General features: G+C 34.2%; 6 pseudogenes; all 6 read left to right on the top strand.

The window, feature by feature from the left end:
- The first annotated feature begins 297 nt into the window (after positions 1 to 297).
- Positions 298 to 6,717, top strand: LOC131604163 (protein NRT1/ PTR FAMILY 8.2-like; annotated as a pseudogene).
- A 423-nt stretch (positions 6,718 to 7,140) lies between these two features.
- LOC131604162 (protein NRT1/ PTR FAMILY 8.1-like) lies at positions 7,141 to 8,526 on the top strand (annotated as a pseudogene).
- A 423-nt stretch (positions 8,527 to 8,949) lies between these two features.
- Positions 8,950 to 10,335, top strand: LOC131604161 (protein NRT1/ PTR FAMILY 8.1-like; annotated as a pseudogene).
- Positions 10,336 to 17,994: 7,659 nt separating this feature from the next.
- Positions 17,995 to 19,380, top strand: LOC131604160 (protein NRT1/ PTR FAMILY 8.1-like; annotated as a pseudogene).
- Positions 19,381 to 19,543: 163 nt separating this feature from the next.
- LOC131604159 (protein NRT1/ PTR FAMILY 8.1-like) lies at positions 19,544 to 21,191 on the top strand (annotated as a pseudogene).
- Positions 21,192 to 21,617: 426 nt separating this feature from the next.
- The window catches only part of LOC131604158 (protein NRT1/ PTR FAMILY 8.2-like), a 2,260-nt pseudogene continuing 405 nt past the window's right edge, over positions 21,618 to 23,472 (top strand).

Raw genomic sequence — 23,472 nt, 5'->3', positions numbered from 1 at the left:
TAAAGCTTACACTTTGATTATCTTTGTAGACATCTATGGCATATGGTAATGTTTGTTCAATACCATAATTAAACTACATATTATAAACAAAAATTACTACATATATGAATAAATATAATATCTTTCATCTTATAAAATATTTTTATTAAATTCATAATTAATCAATAGTCAAGAATAAAAGGATACACTAATATGTGGGCTAGACCTTTTAATCGTAGTTATTTGTGTACTTGCAGGGAATGAAACTATTAACTCTTTATGTTGTTGCACCAAAATTAAAGGCTTTGTGAGATGCTAATGGTTTCCATCAACATTAAGTCAAATTTAGCTTGTTTTATATCACTCAACTTAATTGCTCTTGGAACCGATGATATCAAACCGCGCATCTCATCTTTTGGTGCTGACCAGTTTGATGACAATGATGAGACGGAGAAGAAAAAGAAAATTTATTTTTCAAATGGCTTTAGTTCTCAATCAATATTGGCGCAGTCATTGGCTCATCGATCTTGGTTTGGATTTAGATGAATGCAGGATGGGGTTGGGGTTTTAGTGTACCTACAACTGCAATGGTTTTCACTTATATATTTTTCTCCGTCGAAAGTCAATGGTATAGACTTCAAATACAAGGTGAAAGTCCCATTACAAGAAAATGTCAAGTTATATTTGTGACATTTGAGAAACATACGCTGAAAGATCCAGATGAAAAGTATCTTTATAAGACTACAAATTTTCAGTCTAATATTAAAGGGATTTGCAAACTTAATCATACAAATGAGTTGAAGTTAGATATTGTTGTGAATTCAATGCCAAGAACAAAGTATAAAACAAGGAAGAATAAAGGACAAGGAAGAAGAGGAACACAAGAATTGGTTATAACTGCTATTCTTTCACTTTCTCTTAAAACAAGATTACAAGTTTACAAGAATAAAAAATAACCTCTCTCACCCTAAATTAGGATTTGCAGCTTAGCAATAATGAGAGACTAGTATGCTATTTATAATAAAACCTAACATACTAACTAATGGGCTTTTTCAGCAAGGCCCATTACACAAGCCAACTTAATAAACAAGCTAACTTAACAAATTAGGGTTTAAACACTAAAACCTAATTTAACATGCTAACTACCCTAGCATCTTCGACATCTGCATGCTAGACCCATCTTCGACTACAGCATGCACACTTCGACACCAGCATGTGAACAATCCTTCGACTTCATGCTTAACTCTGTCGAACTGTCGAACCAAGAAGCTACCCTTCGACAATACTAGAGTTCGATCCAATATCTCACAAATCTCCACCTTGGACCTAACTCTACAACGTCAAGGAACAAACTAGCTTTCTTCATGCAGCTTTATCAACTGCATACAGTGGAAAAACTTGCAACTCGACAATGTCTTGGTGATCATATCAGCAGCATTGTCTTCAGTCGAAACCTTCAGCACTTGGACTTCTCCACGCTCGATTACTCCTCTGACGAAATGCAGCCTCACATCAATGTGCTTAGTTCGCTCATGATAGGCTGAATTCTTCGACAGGTGTATTGCACTTTGACTATCACATTTAACAGTGATACCTCGACCTTGAAGTTTCAGCTCCTTCGCAAAACCTTCAAGCCACAATGCTTCTTTCACAGCTTCAGTGAGAGCAATATATTCCGCTTCAGTGGTTGATAGAGCAACAACCTTCTAAAGAGTTGCTTTCCAACTAATTGCTGTGCCAAACATAGTGAAAACATATCCAGAAATAGATTTTCTGGAATCCATACAACCTGCATAATCAGAGTCGACATATCCTTCTATTACTGCTTTACTATTTTCACCCAAGGCTCCACCATAAATTAGGACTCTATTCAGAGACCCATTCATGTACCTTAAAATCCACTTTAATGCTTGCCAGTGAGCCTTTCCAGGGTTCGCCATGTACCTGCTTACAAGACTTACTGCATATGCTATGTCAGGTCTAGTACAGACCATAGCATACATCAAAGAACCAACTATATTAGCATATGGGATGCTATTCATATAGGCTCTTTCAACATCAGTACTGGGACACTGATCAATACTCAGCTTGAATTGAGGGTTTGTTGGAGTCACAACTGGCTTCGAATTCGACATACCAAACTTTTCAAGAATCTTCCGTAGATATGCCTCTTGAGATAGGCATAACTTCGACTTCTTTCTATCTCTTCGAATGTCAATTCCAAGAATTCTGGAAGCAGCTCCCAGATCCTTCATATCGAACTCCTTATTGAGTTCAGCCTTCACCCTCATCACATCTTCGACACTGTTGCTTGCTATGAGAATATCATCCACATAAAGCAACAAAATAACAAATGAATTACCAGATCGAAATCTGAAGTAAACGCCGTGGTCGAACTGACTTCTAGTGAAACTTATGCGTGCCATGAACTTGTCGAATCTCCTATTCCACTGTCGAGGAGATTGTTTCTGGCCCATATAAAGATCTCTTTAACTCGCACACATAATCTTTCTTCCCCTTTTCGACATACCCTTCAGGTTGCCTCATCAGGATCGTTTCATCTAGATCACCATACAAGAACGCAGTCTTCACATCCATCTGTTCCAGTTCAAGATCGAACTGTGCCACCATGGCAAGCAACATTCGAATGGACCTATGCTTGACAACAGGAGAAAACACATCATTGAAGTCGACACCTTCTTTTTGAGTGAAACCCCTTGCAACTAACCTTGCCTTGTATCTTTTCGACGTCACTCCTTCAATTCCTTCCTTAACTTTGAAAATCCATTTACAGCTGACTAACCTTGCCCCAACAGGTTTCTTGATCAGTTCCCAAGTATGATTATCATGAAGAGATTTCATCTCATCATCCATGGCCTTCAGCCATTCAGTCTTATTTCGACTCCTCATAACTTCCTTATAGTCTCTAGGTTCTTCGTCTAGAACCTCACTTGCAGAGATTAAGGCATAAGCTATAAGATCTGCATATCCAAGTCTCTGAGGTGGCTTGATGACTCTTCTCGACCTATCTCTCGACAATAGGTAGTCATTGTCAGTTTCCTCAACTTCAGCATCTTCTGCTTCTTCTTCGACTTCATCTGGGATATGCAATTCAGCATTAACATGCTCCACCTCAACAGGAATCTCTACCTGTTCCAGCTCTTCGTCAGATGTTTCTGTACTTCGACCAACATCATCAGTTTTCTTAAAAGCCATTTCAGCTTCATTGAAAACTACATCTCGACTGGTGATACACCTCCTGTGACCTGGCTCTAGGCACCATAGCCTATAAGCTTTGACTCCATCAGGGTATCCCATGAACATGCATTTCAGAGCTCTAGGTTCGACATTATCTTGCCTAATGTGAGCATAGGCTACGCAGCCAAATACTCTCAGTTTGTCGAGATCTGGTGGATGTCCCGACCAAACTTCTTCAGGTGTCTTCATATCTAACGCTGTCGAAGGACATCTGTTTATCAGATATGTTGCTGTCGAAACAGCCTCAGCCCAGAACACCTTCTTTAACCCCGCACTAGTCAACATGCATCTGACTCTCTCCAAAATAGTTCGATTAAATCTTTCAGCCAAACCATTTTGCTGTGGAGTACCTGCAGTAGTTCTGTGCCTTGCAATACCAAAGACCGCACAAAAACTGTCGAATGCCTCATTGCAAAATTCAAGGCCATTGTCGGTTCTCAACCTCTTGACCTTCCTGCCAGCTTGATTTTCAACCAGAGTCTTCCAACTTTTGAAATTCTCAAAAGTTTCATCCTTAGTCTTCTGGATGAATACCCATAATTTTCTGGAATAATCATCTACTATGGATAGAAAATACCTTGCTCCTGAATGTGATGCACACCTTGCAGGCCCCCAAAGATCAGCATGGATGTAATCAAGGGATCCATGTGTTCTTTGTTTGCCTTTGTTGAACTTCACTCTGCAAGATTTTCCAAGTACACAGGGTTCACAAAACTTCAGCTTTTCGACTTTGTCTCCACCAAGCAGATTTTGTTTCCCTAATTCGACCAGACCCCTTTCACTGACATGGCCCAATCTCATGTGCCAGATTTCTGTCTTCGACAAAGGTTTCGTGGATACAACATTTGTCGAACCACTTACAACTTCAGCCTCAAGGGTATACAAGCCTTGTTTCTTCACGCCTCTCAAGACTTCCTTCGACCCCTTCATGACTCTTAGGATACTTTTCTCTCCTTGGAAAACATATCCTTTCTTGTCGAATTCACCAAGAGAAAGCAAATTTCTCTTCAAATCAGGAACATACCTAACTTCAGTCAACAACCTTATTGACTCATCATGGAGCTTGAATTTCACAGATCCAACACCTGCAATCTTGCAAGCCTTGTTGTTTCCCAGCAATACTGATCCACCATCTTGATCACATAATTCCTCGAACAAGTCTTTGTTTGGAGTCATGTGCCAAGTGCAACCTGAATCCATAATCCACTCCTTCTTAGAGTCACTGCTTGAAACCACAAGAACATCAGATGATTCGAAATCATCTTGAACAATGGCAGCGTTGCCATTATCCTTACCTCCATGATATTTCAAGCGTTCAGGGCACACCTTTCTTGTGTGACCCTCCTTTTTACAATGGTAGCATCGAATGCCAGATGCTTCGCCACTGTAAGTCTTCGACTGGCTTTTGCCTTTCTTCTTGTCGAACATACCATCCTTTCGTAAGAGTTTTCCTTTAACGGCCAAACCTTCGCCAACAGTCGAAGGTTTATGCTCCTTTCGTTCATTCAAGTCCTTAGAGTATAAGGCTGATTGAACTTCTTCAAACGTCAGGGACTCCCTTCCATACAAGAGAGTTTCTTTGAAGTGAGCATGTGATCGAGGCAAAGAACATAATAGTAACAGCGCTTGATCTTCATCATCGATCTTCACATCAATATTTTCAAGATCAAGAATCAGCTTGTTGAACATATCCAACTGCTCAGCCAATACTTTGTCTTCAATCATCTTGAATGAATACAAAGCTTGCTTCAGGTAGAGTCGATTTACCAGCGATTTGGTCATATACAAACTTTCAAGTTTCACCCATAACCCTGATGCCGTCGTCTCCTTTGATACCTGCCGGAGAACCTTATCACCAAGGCTCAACAAAATTGCGCTGTGTGCTTTCTCGATCATATTCGTCTTCTCCGCTGCCGTTAATTCGGCATTCATGGCTGCCTCTCCCTTCAACGCTTCCAAACAACCCTGCTGAACCAGTAGGGCTTTCATCTTCAAGCGCCACAGACCGAAATCATTCACTCCGGTGAACTTTTCAATCTCATACTTTGTTGAAGGCATCTTCTCCACGCTCACCTCACCAATTTGTTGTGAATTCAATGCCAAGAACAAAGTATAAAACAAGGAAGAATAAAGGACAAGGAAGAAGAGGAACACAAGAATTGGTTATAACTGCTATTCTTTCACTTTCTCTTAAAACAAGATTACAAGTTTACAAGAATAACAAATAACCTCTCTCACTCTAAATTAGGATTTGCAGCTTAGCAATGATGAGAGACTAGTATGCTATTTATAATAAAACCTAACATACTAACTAATGGGCTTTTTTAGCAAGGCCCATTACACAAGCCAACTTAATAAACAAGCTAACTTAACAAATTAGGGTTTAAACACTAAAACCTAATTTAACATGCTAACTACCCTAGCATCTTCGACATCTGCATGCTAGACCCATCTTCGACTACAGCATGCACACTTCGACACCAGCATGTGAACAATCCTTTGACTTCATGCTTAACTCTGTCGAACTGTCGAACCAAGAAGCTACCCTTTGACAATACTAGAGTTCGATCCAATATCTCACAGATATCAAAACCATGTTTATATTTACTTTTTGTGATGAGAAGTAGTATTGCAATGAAAATGATGGCTTCAAGTTCTGTTATGATTCCAGGTGTTTGGATAAGGAAGTAATAGAGAAATAATCATACTAGACTAGCGATGTACCAATCCATATAGGCTTTGCACCGTAACACATGTTAAAGAGCTCAAATCGGTTATCCGGATACTTCCTGTCTGACCATTACAAATAGCCTTTGCAGTGGTATTAAGTCAAATGGGAATAACATTTGCGTTACAAGGCAATACAATGGTTCAACAAATTATCCTAAGTTTAAAGCTCCGAACATACACCTCTCCCTTTTTGACCATCTAAGTGTCATCTTCTGTGATCCAATCTATGATTGCATCATTGTCCCCTTCGCAAGAAAGTATACCTGCCATGACAACGGATTAACACAACTTCAAAGAATTGGAATAAGCCTAGTCATCTCTATCTTTTCCATTATCGTGGTCAGCAATCTAAAAGTCGTCTGTCTCGACTTAGTTCAAAAACATATCTACTATGATCACGATACCATTCCTATTCCATTATTTTGGAAAGTAGTACAGTATTTCCTTTTAGGTGCAGCTGAATTTTCACAAGATTTGGTCAGATGTATTTCTTTTATGGCGAGGCACCTGATGCAATGATGAGTATGTTATCTTCCCTTTCACTGACCATTAATGCATTGGGAAACTATGTGATTACATTTCTTTTTACTGTTGTCACAAAAGATACTACAAAAATGGAAATCTTAGTTGGTTACCAGATAATATGAATAAGGGTCATCTTTACTATTTAATTGGCTTATTCTTAGTGTGATCAAATTCATTGTTTATCTATGGATTGCTAGGAGGTATACATACAATAAAAGTTTATAACTTCCCGTGTGTGCGTGCAAAAAATAAGTTATAAAATAACTTCAAAACCAATATGTATCGCTTTAGATACAAAACATTTATCTTTTTAATGTTAATGCATTGCATATTTAAAATTGATTATTTTTGTAAAGCTTACACTTTGATTATCTTTGTAGACATCTATGGCATATGGTAATGTTAGTTCAATACCATAATTAAACTACATATTACAAACAAAAATTACTACATTTATGAATAAATATAATATCTTTCATCTTATAAAATATTTTTTTTAAATTCATAATTAATCAATAGTCAAGAATAAAAGGATACACTAATATGTGGGCTAGACCTTTTAATCGTAGTTATTTGTGTACTTGCAGGGAATGAAACTATTAACTCTTTATGTTGTTGCACCAAAATTAAAGGCATTGTGAGATGCTAATGGTTTCCATCAACATTAAGTCAAATTTAGCTTGTTATATATCACTCAACTTGATTGTTCTTGGAACCGACGAGATCAAACCGCGCATCTCATCTTTTGGTGCTGACCAGTTTGATGACAATGATGAGACAGAGAAGAAAAAGAAAATTTATTTTTCAAATGGCTTTAGTTCTCAATCAATATTGGCGCAGTCATTAGCTCGTCGATCTTGGTTTGGATTTAGATGAATGCAGGATGGGGTTGGGGTTTTACTGTACCTACAACTGCAATGGTTTTCACTTATATATTTTTCTCCATCGAAAGTCAATGGTATAGACTTCAAATACATGGTGAAAGTCCCATTACAAGCAAATGTCAAGTTATATTTGTGACATTTGAGAAACATATGCTGAAAGATCCAGATGAAAAGTATCTTTATAAGACTACAAATTTGCAGTCTAATATCAAAGGGATTTGCAAACTTGATCATACAAATGAGTTGAAGTTAGATATCAAAACCATGTTTATATTTACTTTTTGTGATGAGAAGTAGTATTGCAATGAAAATGATGGCTTCAAATTCTGTTATGATTCCAGGTGTTTGGATAAGGAAGTAATAGAGAAATAATCATACTAGACTAGCGATGTATCAATCCATAAAGGCTTTGCACCGTAACACATGTTAAGGAGCTCAAATCGGTTATCTGGATACTTCCTGTTTGGCCATCACAAATAGCCTTTGCAGTGGTATTAAGTCAAATGGGAATAACATTTGTGTTACAAGGCAATACAATGGTTCAACAAATTATCCTAAGTTTAAAGCTCCGTACATACACCTCTCCCTTTTTGACCATCTAAGTGTCATCTTCTGTGATCCAATCTATGATTGCATCATTGTCCCCTTTGCAAGAAAGTATACCTGCCATGAAAACGGATTAACACAAATTCAAAGAATTGGAATAAGCCTAGTCATCTCTATCTTTTCCATCATCGTGGTCAGCAATCTTAAAGTCGTATGTCTCGACTTAGTTCAAAAACATATCTACTATGATCACGATACCATTCCTATTCCATTATTTTGGAAAGTAGTACAGTATTTCCTCTTTGGTGCAGCTGAATTTTCACAAGATTTGGTCAGATGTATTTCTTTTATGGCGAGGCACCTGATGCAATGATAAGTATGTTATCTTCCCTTTCACTGACCATTAATGCATTGGGAAACTATGTGATTACATTTCTTTTTACTGTTGTCACAAAAGATACTACAAAAATGGAAATCTTAGTTGGTTACCAGATAATATGAATAAGGGTCATCTTTACTATTTAATTGGCTTATTCTTAGTGTGATCAAATTCATTGTTTATCTATGGATTACTAGGAGGTATACATACAATAAAAGTTTATAACTTCCCGTGTGTGCGTGCAAAAAATAAGTTATAAAATAACTTCAAAACCAATATGTATCGCTTTAGATACAAAACATTTATCTTTTTAATGTTAATGCATTGCATATTTAAAATTGATTATTTTTGTAAAGCTTACACTTTGATTATCTTTGTAGACATCTATGGCATATGGTAATGTTAGTTCAATACCATAATTAAACTACATATTATAAACAAAAATTACTACATATATGAATAAATATAATATCTTTCATCTTATAAAATATTTTTTTTAAATTCATAATTAATCAATAGTCAAGAATAAAAGGATACACTAATATGTGGGCTAGACCTTTTAATCGTAGTTATTTGTGTACTTCCAGGGAATGAAACTATTAACTCTTTATGTTGTTGCACCAAAATTAAAGGCTTTGTGAGATGCTAATGGTTTCCATCAACATTAAGTCAAATTTAGCTTGTTATATATCACTCAACTTGATTGTTCTTGGAACCGACGAGATCAAACCGCGCATCTCATCTTTTGGTGCCGACCAGTTTGATGACAATGATGAGACGGAGAAGAAAAAGAAAATTTATTTTTCAAATGGCTTTAGTTCTCAATCAATATTGGCGCAGTCATTAGCTTGTCGATCTTGGTTTGGATTTAGATGAATGCAGGATGGGGTTGGGGTTTTAGTGTACCTACAACTGCAATGGTTTTCACTTATATATTTTTCTCCATCAAAAGTCAATGGTATAGACTTCAAATACATGGTGAAAGTCCCATTACAAGCAAATGTCAAGTTATATTTGTGACATTTGAGAAACATACGCTGAAAGATCCAGATGAAAAGTATCTTTATAAGACTACAAATTTGCAGTCTAATATCAAAGGGATTTGCAAACTTGATCATACAAATGAGTTGAAGTTAGATATCAAAACCATGTTTATATTTACTTTTTGTGATGAGAAGTAGTATTGCAATGAAAATGATGGCTTCAAATTCTGTTATGATTCCAGGTGTTTGGATAAGGAAGTAATAGAGAAATAATCATACTAGACTAGCGATGTATCAATCCATAAAGGCTTTGCACCGTAACACATGTTAAGGAGCTCAAATCGGTTATCTGGATACTTCCTGTTTGGCCATCACAAATAGCCTTTGCAGTGGTATTAAGTCAAATGGGAATAACATTTGTGTTACAAGGCAATACAATGGTTCAACAAATTATCCTAAGTTTAAAGCTCCGTACATACACCTCTCCCTTTTTGACCATCTAAGTGTCATCTTCTGTGATCCAATCTATGATTGCATCATTGTCCCCTTTGCAAGAAAGTATACCTGCCATGAAAACGGATTAACACAAATTCAAAGAATTGGAATAAGCCTAGTCATCTCTATCTTTTCCATCATCGTGGTCAGCAATCTTAAAGTCGTATGTCTCGACTTAGTTCAAAAACATATCTACTATGATCACGATACCATTCCTATTCCATTATTTTGGAAAGTAGTACAGTATTTCCTCTTTGGTGCAGCTGAATTTTCACAAGATTTGGTCAGATGTATTTCTTTTATGGCGAGGCACCTGATGCAATGATAAGTATGTTATCTTCCCTTTCACTGACCATTAATGCATTGGGAAACTATGTGATTACATTTCTTTTTACTGTTGTCACAAAAGATACTACAAAAATGGAAATCTTAGTTGGTTACCAGATAATATGAATAAGGGTCATCTTTACTATTTAATTGGCTTATTCTTAGTGTGATCAAATTCATTGTTTATCTATGGATTGCTAGGAGGTATACATACAATAAAAGTTTATAACTTCCCGTGTGTGCGTGCAAAAAATAAGTTATAAAATAACTTCAAAACCAATATGTATCGCTTTAGATACAAAACATTTATCTTTTTAATGTTAATGCATTGCATATTTAAAATTGATTATTTTTGTAAAGCTTACACTTTGATTATCTTTGTAGACATCTATGGCATATGGTAATGTTAGTTCAATACCATAATTAAACTACATATTATAAACAAAAATTACTACATATATGAATAAATATAATATCTTTCATCTTATAAAATATTTTTTTTAAATTCATAATTAATCAATAGTCAAGAATAAAAGGATACACTAATATGTGGGCTAGACCTTTTAATCGTAGTTATTTGTGTACTTGCAGGGAATGAAACTATTAACTCTTTATGTTGTTGCACCAAAATTAAAGGCTTTGTGAGATGCTAATGGTTTCCATCAACATTAAGTCAAATTTAGCTTGTTTTATATCACTCAACTTGATTGTTCTTGGAACCGACGAGATCAAACCGCGCATCTCATCTTTTGGTGCTGACCAGTTTGATGACAATGATGAGACGGAGAAGAAAAAGAAATTTTATTTTTCAAATGGCTTTAGTTCTCAATCAATATTGGGGTACTCATTGGCTCGTCGATCTTGGTTTGGATTTAGATGAATGCATGATGGGGTTGGGGTTTTAGTGTACCTACAACTGCAATGGTTTTCACTTATATAATTTTCTCCATCGAAAGTCAATGGTATAGACTTCAAATACATGGTGAAAGTCCCATTACAAGCAAATGTCAAGTTATATTTGTGACATTTGAGAAACATACGCTGAAAGATCCAGATGAAAAGTATCTTTATAAGACTACAAATTTGCAGTTTAATATCAAAGGGATCTGCAAACTTGATCATACAAATGAATTGAAGTTAGATATCAAAACCATGTTGATATTTACTTTTTGTGATGAGAAGTAGTATTGCAATGAAAATGATGGCTTCAAATTCTGTTATGATTCCAGGTGTTTGGATAAGGAAGTAATAGAGAAATAATCATACTAGACTAGCGATGTATCAATCCATAAAGGCTTTGCACCGTAACACATGTTAAGGAGCTCAAATCGGTTATCTGGATACTTCCTGTTTGGCCATCACAAATAGCCTTTGCAGTGGTATTAAGTCAAATGGGAATAACATTTGTGTTACAAGGCAATACAATGGTTCAACAAATTATCCTAAGTTTAAAGCTCCGTACATACACCTCTCCCTTTTTGACCATCTAAGTGTCATCTTCTGTGATCCAATCTATGATTGCATCATTGTCCCCTTTGCAAGAAAGTATACCTGCCATGAAAACGGATTAACACAAATTCAAAGAATTGGAATAAGCCTAGTCATCTCTATCTTTTCCATCATCGTGGTCAGCAATCTTAAAGTCGTATGTCTCGACTTAGTTCAAAAACATATCTACTATGATCACGATACCATTCCTATTCCATTATTTTGGAAAGTAGTACAGTATTTCCTCTTTGGTGCAGCTGAATTTTCACAAGATTTGGTCAGATGTATTTCTTTTATGGCGAGGCACCTGATGCAATGATAAGTATGTTATCTTCCCTTTCACTGACCATTAATGCATTGGGAAACTATGTGATTACATTTCTTTTTACTGTTGTCACAAAAGATACTACAAAAATGGAAATCTTAGTTGGTTACCAGATAATATGAATAAGGGTCATCTTTACTATTTAATTGGCTTATTCTTAGTGTGATCAAATTCATTGTTTATCTATGGATTGCTAGGAGGTATACATACAATAAAAGTTTATAACTTCCCGTGTGTGCGTGCAAAAAATAAGTTATAAAATAACTTCAAAACCAATATGTATCGCTTTAGATACAAAACATTTATCTTTTTAATGTTAATGCATTGCATATTTAAAATTGATTATTTTTGTAAAGCTTACACTTTGATTATCTTTGTAGACATCTATGGCATATGGTAATGTTAGTTCAATACCATAATTAAACTACATATTATAAACAAAAATTACTACATATATGAATAAATATAATATCTTTCATCTTATAAAATATTTTTTTTAAATTCATAATTAATCAATAGTCAAGAATAAAAGGATACACTAATATGTGGGCTAGACCTTTTAATCGTAGTTATTTGTGTACTTGCAGGGAATGAAACTATTAACTCTTTATGTTGTTGCACCAAAATTAAAGGCTTTGTGAGATGCTAATGGTTTCCATCAACATTAAGTCAAATTTAGCTTGTTTTATATCACTCAACTTGATTGTTCTTGGAACCGACGAGATCAAACCGCGCATCTCATCTTTTGGTGCTGACCAGTTTGATGACAATGATGAGACGGAGAAGAAAAAGAAATTTTATTTTTCAAATGGCTTTAGTTCTCAATCAATATTGGGGTACTCATTGGCTCGTCGATCTTGGTTTGGATTTAGATGAATGCATGATGGGGTTGGGGTTTTAGTGTACCTACAACTGCAATGGTTTTCACTTATATAATTTTCTCCATCGAAAGTCAATGGTATAGACTTCAAATACATGGTGAAAGTCCCATTACAAGCAAATGTCAAGTTATATTTGTGACATTTGAGAAACATACGCTGAAAGATCCAGATGAAAAGTATCTTTATAAGACTACAAATTTGCAGTTTAATATCAAAGGGATCTGCAAACTTGATCATACAAATGAATTGAAGTTAGATATCAAAACCATGTTGATATTTACTTTTTGTGATGAGAAGTAGTATTGCAATGAAAATGATGGCTTCAAATTCTGTTATGATTCCAGGTGTTTGGATAAGGAAGTAATAGAGAAATAATCATACTAGACTAGCGATGTATCAATCCATAAAGGCTTTGCACCGTAACACATGTTAAGGAGCTCAAATCGGTTATCCGGATACTTCCTGTTTGGCCATCACAAATAGCCTTTGCAGTGGTATTAAGTCAAATGGGAATAACATTTGTGTTACAAGGCAATACAATGGTTCAACAAATTATCCTAAGTTTAAAGCTCCGTACATACACCTCTCCCTTTTTGACCATCTAAGTGTCATCTTCTGTGATCCAATCTATGATTGCATCATTGTCCCCTTTGCAAGAAAGTATACCTGCCATGAAAACGGATTAACACAAATTCAAAGAATTGGAATAAGCCTAGTCATCTCTATCTTTTCCATCATCGTGGTCAGCAATCTAAAAGTCGTATGTCTCGACTTAGTTCAAAAACATATCTACTATGATCACGATACCATTCCTATTCCATTATTTTGGAAAGTAGTACAGTATTTCCTCTTTGGTGCAGCTGAATTTTCACAAGATTTGGTCAGATGTATTTCTTTTATGGCGAGGCACCTGATGCAATGATAAGTATGTTATCTTCCCTTTCACTGACCATTAATGCATTGGGAAACTATGTGATTACATTTCTTTTTACTGTTGTCACAAAAGATACTACAAAAATGGAAATCTTAGTTGGTTACCAGATAATATGAATAAGGGTCATCTTTACTATTTAATTGGCTTATTCTTAGTGTGATCAAATTCATTGTTTATCTATGGATTGCTAGGAGGTATACATACAATAAAAGTTTATAACTTCCCGTGTGTGCGTGCAAAAAACAAGTTATAAAATAACTTCAAAACCAATATGTATCGCTTTAGATACAAAACATTTATCTTTTTAATGTTAATGCATTGCATATTTAAAATTGATTATTTTTGTAAAGCTTACACTTTGATTATCTTTGTAGACATCTATGGCATATGGTAATGTTAGTTCAATACCATAATTAAACTACATATTATAAACAAAAATTACTACATATATGAATAAATATAATATCTTTCATCTTATAAAATATTTTTTTTAAATTCATAATTAATCAATAGTCAAGAATAAAAGGATACACTAATATGTGGGCTAGACCTTTTAATCGTAGTTATTTGTGTACTTGCAGGGAATGAAACTATTAACTCTTTATGTTGTTGCACCAAAATTAAAGGCTTTGTGAGATGCTAATGGTTTCCATCAACATTAAGTCAAATTTAGCTTGTTTTATATCACTCAACTTGATTGTTCTTGGAACCGACGAGATCAAACCGCGCATCTCATCTTTTGGTGCTGACCAGTTTGATGACAATGATGAGACGGAGAAGAAAAAGAAATTTTATTTTTCAAATGGCTTTAGTTCTCAATCAATATTGGGGTACTCATTGGCTCGTCGATCTTGGTTTGGATTTAGATGAATGCATGATGGGGTTGGGGTTTTAGTGTACCTACAACTGCAATGGTTTTCACTTATATAATTTTCTCCATCGAAAGTCAATGGTATAGACTTCAAATACATGGTGAAAGTCCCATTACAAGCAAATGTCAAGTTATATTTGTGACATTTGAGAAACATACGCTGAAAGATCCAGATGAAAAGTATCTTTATAAGACTACAAATTTGCAGTTTAATATCAAAGGGATCTGCAAACTTGATCATACAAATGAATTGAAGTTAGATATCAAAACCATGTTGATATTTACTTTTTGTGATGAGAAGTAGTATTGCAATGAAAATGATGGCTTCAAATTCTGTTATGATTCCAGGTGTTTGGATAAGGAAGTAATAGAGAAATAATCATACTAGACTAGCGATGTATCAATCCATAAAGGCTTTGCACCGTAACACATGTTAAGGAGCTCAAATCGGTTATCTGGATACTTCCTGTTTGGCCATCACAAATAGCCTTTGCAGTGGTATTAAGTCAAATGGGAATAACATTTGTGTTACAAGGCAATACAATGGTTCAACAAATTATCCTAAGTTTAAAGCTCCGTACATACACCTCTCCCTTTTTGACCATCTAAGTGTCATCTTCTGTGATCCAATCTATGATTGCATCATTGTCCCCTTTGCAAGAAAGTATACCTGCCATGAAAACGGATTAACACAAATTCAAAGAATTGGAATAAGCCTAGTCATCTCTATCTTTTCCATCATCGTGGTCAGCAATCTAAAAGTCGTATGTCTCGACTTAGTTCAAAAACATATCTACTATGATCACGATACCATTCCTATTCCATTATTTTGGAAAGTAGTACAGTATTTCCTCTTTGGTGCAGCTGAATTTTCACAAGATTTGGTCAGATGTATTTCTTTTATGGCGAGGCACCTGATGCAATGATAAGTATGTTATCTTCCCTTTCACTGACCATTAATGCATTGGGAAACTATGTGATTACATTTCTTTTTACTGTTGTCACAAAAGATACTACAAAAATGGAAATCTTAGTTGGTTACCAGATAATATGAATAAGGGTCATCTTTACTATTTAATTGGCTTATTCTTAGTGTGATCAAATTCATTGTTTATCTATGGATTGCTAGGAGGTATACATACAATAAAAGTTTATAACTTCCCGTGTGTGCGTGCAAAAAACAAGTTATAAAATAACTTCAAAACCAATATGTATCGCTTTAGATACAAAACATTTATCTTTTTAATGTTAATGCATTGCATATTTAAAATTGATTATTTTTGTAAAGCTTACACTTTGATTATCTTTGTAGACATCTATGGCATATGGTAATGTTAGTTCAATACCATAATTAAACTACATATTATAAACAAAAATTACTACATATATGAATAAATATAATATCTTTCATCTTATAAAATATTTTTTTTAAATTCATAATTAATCAATAGTCAAGAATAAAAGGATACACTAATATGTGGGCTAGACCTTTTAATCGTAGTTATTTGTGTACTTGCAGGGAATGAAACTATTAACTCTTTATGTTGTTGCACCAAAATTAAAGGCTTTGTGAGATGCTAATGGTTTCCATCAACATTAAGTCAAATTTAGCTTGTTTTATATCACTCAACTTGATTGTTCTTGGAACCGACGAGATCAAACCGCGCATCTCATCTTTTGGTGCTGACCAGTTTGATGACAATGATGAGACGGAGAAGAAAAAGAAATTTTATTTTTCAAATGGCTTTAGTTCTCAATCAATATTGGGGTACTCATTGGCTCGTCGATCTTGGTTTGGATTTAGATGAATGCATGATGGGGTTGGGGTTTTAGTGTACCTACAACTGCAATGGTTTTCACTTATATAATTTTCTCCATCGAAAGTCAATGGTATAGACTTCAAATACATGGTGAAAGTCCCATTACAAGCAAATGTCAAGTTATATTTGTGACATTTGAGAAACATACGCTGAAAGATCCAGATGAAAAGTATCTTTATAAGACTACAAATTTGCAGTTTAATATCAAAGGGATCTGCAAACTTGATCATACAAATGAATTGAAGTTAGATATCAAAACCATGTTGATATTTACTTTTTGTGATGAGAAGTAGTATTGCAATGAAAATGATGGCTTCAAATTCTGTTATGATTCCAGGTGTTTGGATAAGGAAGTAATAGAGAAATAATCATACTAGACTAGCGATGTATCAATCCATAAAGGCTTTGCACCGTAACACATGTTAAGGAGCTCAAATCGGTTATCCGGATACTTCCTGTTTGGCCATCACAAATAGCCTTTGCAGTGGTATTAAGTCAAATGGGAATAACATTTGTGTTACAAGGCAATACAATGGTTCAACAAATTATCCTAAGTTTAAAGCTCCGTACATACACCTCTCCCTTTTTGACCATCTAAGTGTCATCTTCTGTGATCCAATCTATGATTGCATCATTGTCCCCTTTGCAAGAAAGTATACCTGCCATGAAAACGGATTAACACAAATTCAAAGAATTGGAATAAGCCTAGTCATCTCTATCTTTTCCATCATCGTGGTCAGCAATCTAAAAGTCGTATGTCTCGACTTAGTTCAAAAACATATCTACTATGATCACGATACCATTCCTATTCCATTATTTTGGAAAGTAGTACAGTATTTCCTCTTTGGTGCAGCTGAATTTTCACAAGATTTGGTCAGATGTATTTCTTTTATGGCGAGGCACCTGATGCAATGATAAGTATGTTATCTTCCCTTTCACTGACCATTAATGCATTGGGAAACTATGTGATTACATTTCTTTTTACTGTTGTCACAAAAGATACTACAAAAATGGAAATCTTAGTTGGTTACCAGATAATATGAATAAGGGTCATCTTTACTATTTAATTGGCTTATTCTTAGTGTGATCAAATTCATTGTTTATCTATGGATTGCTAGGAGGTATACATACAATAAAAGTTTATAACTTCCCGTGTGTGCGTGCAAAAAACAAGTTATAAAATAACTTCAAAACCAATATGTATCGCTTTAGATACAAAACATTTATCTTTTTAATGTTAATGCATTGCATATTTAAAATTGATTATTTTTGTAAAGCTTACACTTTGATTATCTTTGTAGACATCTATGGCATATGGTAATGTTAGTTCAATACCATAATTAAACTACATATTATAAACAAAAATTACTACATATATGAATAAATATAATATCTTTCATCTTATAAAATATTTTTTTTAAATTCATAATTAATCAATAGTCAAGAATAAAAGGATACACTAATATGTGGGCTAGACCTTTTAATCGTAGTTATTTGTGTACTTGCAGGGAATGAAACTATTAACTCTTTATGTTGTTGCACCAAAATTAAAGGCTTTGTGAGATGCTAATGGTTTCCATCAACATTAAGTCAAATTTAGCTTGTTTTATATCACTCAACTTGATTGTTCTTGGAACCGACGATATCAAACCGCGCATCTCATCTTTTGGTGCTGACCAGTTTGATGACAATGATGAGACGGAGAAGAAAAAGAAAATTTATTTTTCAAATGGCTTTAGTTCTCAATCAATATTGGCGCAGTCATTGGCTCGTCGATCTTGGTTTGGATTTAGATGAATGCATGATGGGGTTGGGGTTTTAGTGTACCTACAACTGCAATGGTTTTCACTTATATAATTTTCTCCATCGAAAGTCAATGGTATAGACTTCAAATACATGGTGAAAGTCCCATTACAAGCAAATGTCAAGTTATATTTGTGACATTTGAGAAACATACGCTGAAAGATCCAGATGAAAAGTATCTTTATAAGACTACAAATTTGCAGTCTAATATCAAAGGGATCTGCAAACTTGATCATACAAATGAGTTGAAGTTAGATATCAAAACCATGTTTATATTTACTTTTTGTGATGAGAAGTAGTATTGCAATGAAAATGATGGCTTCAAATTCTGTTATGATTCCAGGTGTTTGGATAAGGAAGTAATAGAGAAATAATCATACTAGACTAGCGATGTATCAATCCATAAAGGCTTTGCACCGTAACACATGTTAAGGAGCTCAAATCGGTTATCCGGATACTTCCTGTTTGGCCATCACAAATAGCCTTTGCAGTGGTATTAAGTCAAATGGGAATAACATTTGTGTTACAAGGCAATACAATGGTTCAACAAATTATCCTAAGTTTAAAGCTCCGTACATACACCTCTCCCTTTTTGACCATCTAAGTGTCATCTTCTGTGATCCAATCTATGATTGCATCATTGTCCCCTTTGCAAGAAAGTATACCTGCCATGAAAACGGATTAACACAAATTCAAAGAATTGGAATAAGCCTAGTCATCTCTATCTTTTCCATCATCGTTGTCAGCAATCTAAAAGTCGTCTGTCTCGACTTAGTTCAAAAACATATCTACTATGATCACGATACCATTCCTATTCCATTATTTTGGAAAGTAGTACAGTATTTCCTCTTTGGTGCAGCTGAATTTTCACAAGATTTGGTCAGATGTATTTCTTTTATGGCGAGGCACCTGATGCAATGATAAGTATGTTATCTTCCCTTTCACTGACCATTAATGCATTGGGAAACTATGTGATTACATTTCTTTTTACTGTTGTCACAAAAGATACTACAAAAATGGAAATCTTAGTTGGTTACCAGATAATATGAATAAGGGTCATCTTTATTATTTAATTGGCTTATTCTTAGTGTGATCAAATTCATTGTATATCTATGGATTGCTAGGAGGTATACATACAATAAAAGTTTATAACTTCCCGTGTGTGCGTGCAAAAAACAAGTTATAAAATAATTTCAAAACCAATATATGTATCGCTTTAGATACAAAACATTTATTTTTTTAATGTTAATGCATTGCATATTTAAAATTGATTATTTTTGTAAAGCTTACACTTTGATTATCTTTGTAGACATCTATGGCATATGGTAATGTTAGTTCAATACCATAATTAAACTACATATTATAAACAAAAATTACTACATATATGAATAAATATAATATCTTTCATCTTATAAAATATTTTTATTAAATTCATAATTAAGCAATAGTCAAGAATAAAAGGATACACTAATATGTGGGCTAGACCTTTTAATCGTAGTTATTTGTGTACTTTGCAGGGAATGAAACTATTAACTCTTTATGTTGTTGCACCAAAATTGAAGGCTTTGTGAGATGCTAATGGTTTCCATCAACATTAAGTCAAATTTAGCTTGTTTATATCACTCAACTTCATTGCTCTTGGAACCGACGATATCAAACCGCACATCTCATCTTTTGGTGCTGACCAGTTTGATGACAATGATGAGACGGAGAAGAAAAAGAAAATTTATTTTTCAAATGGCTTTAGTTCTCAATCAATATTGGCGCAGTCATTGGCTCGTCGATCTTGGTTTGGATTTAGATGAATGCATGATGGGGTTGGGGTTTTAGTGTACCTACAACTGCAATGGTTTTCACTTATATATTTTTCTCCATCGAAAGTCAATGGTATAGACTTCAAATACATGGTGAAAGTCCCATTACAAGCAAATGTCAAGTTATATTTGTGACATTTGAGAAACATACGCTGAAAGATCCAGATGAAAAGTATCTTTATAAGACTACAAATTTGCAGTCTAATATCAAAGGGATCTGCAAACTTGATCATACAAATGAGTTGAAGTTAGATATCAAAACCATGTTTATATTTACTTTTTGTGATGAGAAGTAGTATTGCAATGAAAATGATGGCTTCAAATTCTGTTATGATTCCAGGTGTTTGGATAAGGAAGTAATAGAGAAATAATCATACTAGACTAGCGATGTATCAATCCATAAAGGCTTTGCACCGTAACACATGTTAAGGAGCTCAAATCGGTTATCTGGATACTTCCTGTTTGGCCATCACAAATAGCCTTTGCAGTGGTATTAAGTCAAATGGGAATAACATTTGTGTTACAAGGCAATACAATGGTTCAACAAATTATCCTAAGTTTAAAGCTCCGTACATACACCTCTCCCTTTTTGACCATCTAAGTGTCATCTTCTGTGATCCAATCTATGATTGCATCATTGTCCCCTTTGCAAGAAAGTATACCTGCCATGAAAACGGATTAACACAAATTCAAAGAATTGGAATAAGCCTAGTCATCTCTATCTTTTCCATCATCGTTGTCAGCAATCTAAAAGTCGTCTGTCTCGACTTAGTTCAAAAACATATCTACTATGATCACGATACCATTCCTATTCCATTATTTTGGAAAGTAGTACAGTATTTCCTCTTTGGTGCAGCTGAATTTTCACAAGATTTGGTCAGATGTATTTCTTTTATGGCGAGGCACCTGATGCAATGATAAGTATGTTATCTTCCCTTTCACTGACCATTAATGCATTGGGAAACTATGTGACTACATTTCTTTTTATTGTTGTCACAAAAGTTACTACAAAAATGGAAATCTTAGTTGGTTACCAGATAATATGAATAAGGGTCATCTTTATTATTTAATTGGCTTATTCTTAGTGTGATCAAATTCATTGTATATCTATGGATTGCTAGGAGGTATACATACAATAAAAGTTTATAACTTCCCGTGTGTGCGTGCAAAAAACAAGTTATAAAATAATTTCAAAACCAATATATGTATCGCTTTAGATACAAAACATTTATTTTTTTAATGTTAATGCATTGCATATTTAAAATTGATTATTTTTGTAAAGCTTACACTTTGATTATCTTTGTAGACATCTATGGCATATGGTAATGTTAGTTCAATACCATAATTAAACTACATATTATAAACAAAAATTACTACATATATGAATAAATATAATATCTTTCATCTTATAAAATATTTTTATTAAATTCATAATTAAGCAATAGTCAAGAATAAAAGGATACACTAATATGTGGGCTAGACCTTTTAATCGTAGTTATTTGTGTACTTTGCAGGGAATGAAACTATTAACTCTTTATGTTGTTGCACCAAAATTGAAGGCTTTGTGAGATGCTAATGGTTTCCATCAACATTAAGTCAAATTTAGCTTGTTTTATATCACTCAACTTCATTGCTCTTGTAACCGACGATATCAAACCGCACATCTCATCTTTTGGTGCTGACCAGTTTGATGACAATGATGAGACGGAGAAGAAAAAGAAAATTTATTTTTCAAATGGCTTTAGTTCTCAATCAATATTGGCGCAGTCATTGGCTCGTCGATCTTGGTTTGGATTTAGATGAATGCATGATGGGGTTGGGGTTTTAGTGTACCTACAACTGCAATGGTTTTCACTTATATAATTTTCTCCATCGAAAGTCAATGGTATAGACTTCAAATACATGGTGAAAGTCCCATTACAAGCAAATGTCAAGTTATATTTGTGACATTTGAGAAACATACGCTGAAAGATCCAGATGAAAAGTATCTTTATAAGACTACAAATTTGCAGTCTAATATCAAAGGGATCTGCAAACTTGATCATACAAATGAGTTGAAGTTAGATATCAAAACCATGTTTATATTTACTTTTTGTGATGAGAAGTAGTATTGCAATGAAAATGATGGCTTCAAATTCTGTTATGATTCCAGGTGTTTGGATAAGGAAGTAATAGAGAAATAATCATACTAGACTAGCGATGTATCAATCCATAAAGGCTTTGCACCGTAACACATGTTAAGGAGCTCAAATCGGTTATCCGGATACTTCCTGTTTGGCCATCACAAATAGCCTTTGCAGTGGTATTAAGTCAAATGGGAATAACATTTGTGTTACAAGGCAATACAATGGTTCAACAAATTATCCTAAGTTTAAAGCTCCGTACATACACCTCTCCCTTTTTGACCATCTAAGTGTCATCTTCTGTGATCCAATCTATGATTGCATCATTGTCCCCTTTGCAAGAAAGTATACCTGCCATGAAAACGGATTAACACAACTTCAAAGAATTGGAATAAGCCTAGTCATCTCTGTCTTTTCCATCATCGTTGTCAGCAATCTAAAAGTCGTCTGTCTCGACTTAGTTCAAAAACATATCTACTATGATCACGATACCATTCCTATTCCATTATTTTGGAAAGTAGTACAATATTTCCTCTTTGGTGCAGCTGAATTTTCACAAGATTTGGTCAGATGTATTTCTTTTATGGCGAGGCACCTGATGCAATGATAAGTATGTTATCTTCCCTTTCACTGACCATTAATTCATTGGGAAACTATGTGACTACATTTCTTTTTATTGTTGTCACAAAAGTTACTACAAAAATGGAAATCTTAGTTGGTTACCAGATAATATGAATAAGGGTCATCTTTATTATTTAATTGGCTTATTCTTAGTGTGATCAAATTCATTGTATATCTATGGATTGCTAAGAGGTATACATACAATAAAAGTTTATAACTTCCCGTGTGTGCGTGCAAAAAACAAGTTATAAAATAATTTCAAAACCAATATATGTATCGCTTTAGATACAAAACATTTATTTTTTTAATGTTAATGCATTGCATATTTAAAATTGATTATTTTTGTAAAGCTTACACTTTGATTATCTTTGTAGACATCTATGGCATATGGTAATGTTAGTTCAATACCATAATTAAACTACATATTATAAACAAAAATTACTACATATATGAATAAATATAATATCTTTCATCTTATAAAATATTTTTATTAAATTCATAATTAAGCAATAGTCAAGAATAAAAGGATACACTAATATGTGGGTTAGACCTTTTAATCGTAGTTATTTGTGTACTTTGCAGGGAATGAAACTATTAACTCTTTATGTTGTTGCACCAAAATTGAAGGCTTTGTGAGATGCTAATGGTTTCCATCAACATTGAGTCAAATTTAGCTTGTTTTATAT

This window comes from Vicia villosa, linkage group LG5 (genome assembly GCF_029867415.1).
Source record: "Vicia villosa cultivar HV-30 ecotype Madison, WI linkage group LG5, Vvil1.0, whole genome shotgun sequence".
Classification (NCBI taxonomy): Eukaryota; Viridiplantae; Streptophyta; class Magnoliopsida; order Fabales; family Fabaceae; genus Vicia; species Vicia villosa.
The sequence above is the reverse complement of the archived record's forward strand: the minus strand, read 5'-3'. Positions and strand labels throughout refer to the sequence as shown.